This window comes from Ixodes scapularis, unplaced genomic scaffold (assembly GCF_016920785.2).
Source record: "Ixodes scapularis isolate PalLabHiFi unplaced genomic scaffold, ASM1692078v2 PGA_scaffold2__306_contigs__length_199485367, whole genome shotgun sequence".
NCBI lineage: Eukaryota > Metazoa > Arthropoda > Arachnida > Ixodida > Ixodidae > Ixodes > Ixodes scapularis.
This window is the reverse complement of record NW_024609857.1, coordinates 182,021,107-182,025,098: the sequence shown is the minus strand read 5'-3', so window position 1 is coordinate 182,025,098 and position 3,992 is coordinate 182,021,107. Positions and strand designations below refer to the sequence as shown.

At 47.1% G+C, this 3,992-nt stretch overlaps 1 long non-coding RNA gene across 1 annotated transcript; it reads right to left on the bottom strand.

The window, feature by feature from the left end:
- Window positions 1–229: 229 nt before the first annotated feature.
- Window positions 230–762, bottom strand: LOC121836852. Its single transcript, XR_006078041.1, has 2 exons — window positions 721–762; window positions 230–430 (listed from the first exon to the last, which is right to left on the bottom strand). It is a non-coding gene; the product is annotated as an uncharacterized LOC121836852 (long non-coding RNA).
- Window positions 763–3,992: the final 3,230 nt, after the last annotated feature.

The following is a 3,992-nucleotide window of genomic DNA, read 5'->3' as shown; positions in this document are numbered from 1 at the left end:
ACAGAATATGAGTTATTGGGTTTTGACTTACATTTCCATGAGGCGGGGTTTTGTGCTGTGTCAGGCTGCAACACTGAATGATGGTGTCTCATGCACTCTTGCACAAGGACCACTCCGATTTAAAAAAAAAAAAAAAGGTCTCTGACATGGAACAGAGATGTCAACAGCCTACCAAGTCCACATTATTATAGGTCACCTGTGCCTCTTTCAAATCATATCAGTAAAAACATCTTAACACAAGATAAATTATTGCTTTTAATTCACTCTCATAATCTAGGTAAATACCAAAAGAACAAAAATCTCACTTATCCTCGTTACACACACTCACTTGACTTTCAGAATGCAGAAACAAGCTCGGAACAGCTGTGGCTTTTAGCCTCCTCCAGCCGTCAGAGCACCTCGTCTGGAACTGGGGGGGCTCGAAGTGGTCCTGCAGCGAATAACGTTTTGGTAGACGTCAAAACTGTGTATTCAGCCGCTCAAGTCACAGCACTGTTATTCCGCTGACGAGAGGCTCACGCTTTCAAAATACGCGATCTTACAAATCCATCATCGCACGACCGCCACAGGCCTGAACCACTCGTCTTTCTGCGGTGAAGCGAAAGCGCACAGGACGCTTCCACGGCAGTAGAGAATAGATCACAAAATACACGGTTTCGTCACAGTGCACTCGCGTCCACCGTGCTCGCGTCACAATATTAACAATGAACAATACCTCACCTCGCAAAGGTACGTTCTGTCGGGAGGTTTCCACCCCGCGCCACGCTTGATTCCTGAAAGCCACAGTTTCCGTCTCCTCGGGGATTTCGGCAGCTTGAACAAGCGAATTCCCCTGGAAGCTCTGTTCCGGCACTTCAGGGCACAACAACGACCCATTTTTCAAACAAGGCCGGAACGGCGGAACTCCCGCGGCTACACAAACTTTTGTTTACGTTATTTCAACGCACGTGTCCGCGTGCGCATTCGTTTATTCTACCATTAAAGAAGGCTATGACGAAAAGCTCACATGCACCAAGTTTTCAGTCACCAAGCGTTAACTTTTTTAACTCTAGCGACGCTAAAATGAAATTACCGAACCCTGCTTTACTTTTGAGGCTCACGACCACCGCTAGGGGAGGTTTTGCGGCTTGTGATTGGCCACGAGCGGCCTGTCAATCAACTATTCGACCAATAGATTTTCGCCCCATTGATACCAATGAATGGCCAAACTCTCCCAATATACGGCTCTGAAGACGTGGCGACGGCAGCGACACTTGTGTTTGCTCTGAAGACTAATAGTACGCTGTGCAAGCAATACCATTGATCTCCACGACAATTTGCTGGATCGCGTGTCTCCGCTTGGTCGTTGCAGCTCAGGTGCGGCCACCGGATGGCCAGCTTGGGACAAAGATTATCAGTCAACCTTTTAGAGCGTTGCGGAGGCTGGGCGGCAGTAAGCTGAAGACATGTTTTCTGCTCGTTCGTTGTCATTTACCGAAGAAGTTTGTTAAAACCCCGAACGGTGAGAATTGCGTTTGAGAACACGTGGAAATTTTTACGAAAGCTCAGCACCGCAAGAAAAAGGGGCAACTCGTCTAACGCAAGTCTTACCGTTCTGGCGGCATGATAAAAGCTTCCTTGGCATGCCAAAGTGCTGCATCTTTGTCTTCGCACGCTTGAATACCGATCAAGAATTAACGCCGTGTGGATTTGTTTCGTGAGTGCAAAGAGCATGAAGATGCATGTGCCTCTGGAGCAGCATTTTACTTTACTCTTACGACTGTATTTGTAACATGCGGCACTTGCAGTCCAGAAGCGGGCATGATCCAGTGGCGACAAAGGAGGGCTAGGAGGCTATGGCGACGACGACAGATTGCACACAACCATATGGACGGGCCACGTTTGAAAAACTTCAGATATCGCTGCTTCATACTTTTGCCTTCGAAAACCTACCTTCTTCCACAGCATTGCTCTATTTGTGCTGTCATGTGATCCATTTGAGTAGATTTGGAACATAGCCATGGTTAGTCCATAATAGCAACCACCGATTTCGTTTCCTATTGATAGCAACTCGCTGGAACAGCTGGGTGATAGAGAAGACGCCTATGTGCGACATACCTTCAAAGCTCTGCCATGGCATCGATTCTTGATAAGTATCCAAGCGTGAAAAGGCACAGAGACGCAGCAGTTTGGCAGGCCAAGGAAGCTTTGATCACGCCGCAAGACCGGCGAGACTCGACGTTCGACAAGTTGTGCCTTTTTCTTGCGGTGTTGCGCTGTTGCAAAACATTTTATGCGATTTCAAAGGAAATTCTTATTGTTTACACATTGCGAGCGTTTGGCGCTCCTTTCACTAAACAGAGGGGAGCGCCGCCGGAGACTGACACTCGAGCGTGCTCTTCGTGCTACGAGCATTTCTTGGAGCACAAGTGACTTCTTTGCGCTCCGTGATGTCACGTCCACAAACAAGATGGCTGTGCCATTGTTGAGATTGTTGAAACAAAAGGCGTAGCCGGACAGCTGCTCCTTTTCAGTCATTAGTGGTTAATCCAGCAGGTAAAAACAATTTGTTTCGAAAGCCAAGACAGCAATTAGCATTCCAAAAAAGGTTTGTTCATGTGCCTTGCCTGAGAACAAAGTGATCTATCGAACGAGCGTGCTGATAGCTCGGCGACAGAAAAGTTGCCGAGAAGACAGTGGGACGGCTGCCCTTTTTAAACTGCTTAGTCCAGCTGCAGCGAATAAAGATGCTTAGATTGGAAAGCCGAAGCATCAGTTAGCATTGCGGGAAAGGTTTGTTCGTGCATCTCGCCTGAAAACGAATTCATCTATTGAACGGAAGGTTACCGACAGCACAGCGACAGAAAAGTTGTTGAGATGAGAAGACAGTCGGAGCGCTGCCCTTTCTAGGATGCTTTGCCCAGAGAATCAAGATACTTCGAATGGAAAGCCGAAACATCATGTTCATGTCTCGCCTGAAACGAATTGACGTGCTATCTATTGAACGACAGTGTTCCGGTATCGGCATAGCACATCAACAGCTTCCATCGCATTCCGTCTCGCTGCAATACGGAACCACGAAATATCTGGCAAGTGTGAGGGTTTCGTGCGTCGACAAACGGGTTCAAGAATGTTGTCTTTAATTCAAATATAAACAGCTTGCACGGTCAATAAATAGATCAGCCAAGGTGCCTTTCCCCGCACGTGCTCGAAGCGAGTCTCCAAACCTCTCAGAAATACTTAAACGTTCGTAGAAACTTCATAACGTCGCCGTCTCTTTTACTTTGTACCCTGCCGCTCTACACTGGCTTTAATTAATTTACCACCGAAATAATTTTGTCTTCTCCCACCCGTATCCACGGGATGCCAGGTTCGTCATAACCGTGCGGTGGGAAGGAGCTTGTGCGGCTTGTCAATAGATTCGGTGTGTCGCGCTCCTGTACGCCGTGCGCCGTTTAGTTGCTGTGCCTGGAGTATGAAACTCGGAGCGTCAGAGTAGGAGTAAAGGAGTGTGGACTTAAAAGGGAGCTGCAATCATACTTAAGCGTCTACCTCTTTTGCGGTTTCCACGTCTCTTTGGGTTCGGGTAAGCCAGCGGGCACGGAGAGAATAACTAAATATCAGTGAGTCATATTTTAACCGGACGACGCGAAAACCTCCTCCACCTACGAGGGCGACCCGCGTTGCCGAAAGCGCGGAATATGTGTCGTCTTTGGTCCTGGGCTTACTACTGGTCAGAGCCGCTAAAAGCTTTTTTTTTAGTCGATACAAAATATAAGTGTCGCGAACCGTTTCAATTATGTATGAAAGTAGTTTTTGTTCAGTATTTCATATCAGAAAAGAAACAAGTGCAGTTTATAAAGTACGGAAACAAGAAAAGACCCGTCGACAAACCCACCACCAAGCGGTGAAAAAAACGGCGCATACAGTAAAACCTCGTTATAACAAAGTTGAAGGAGTGGTCGTAATTATTTCGTTATAACCATTAGTTTGTTATAGCCAATGTCCATTTC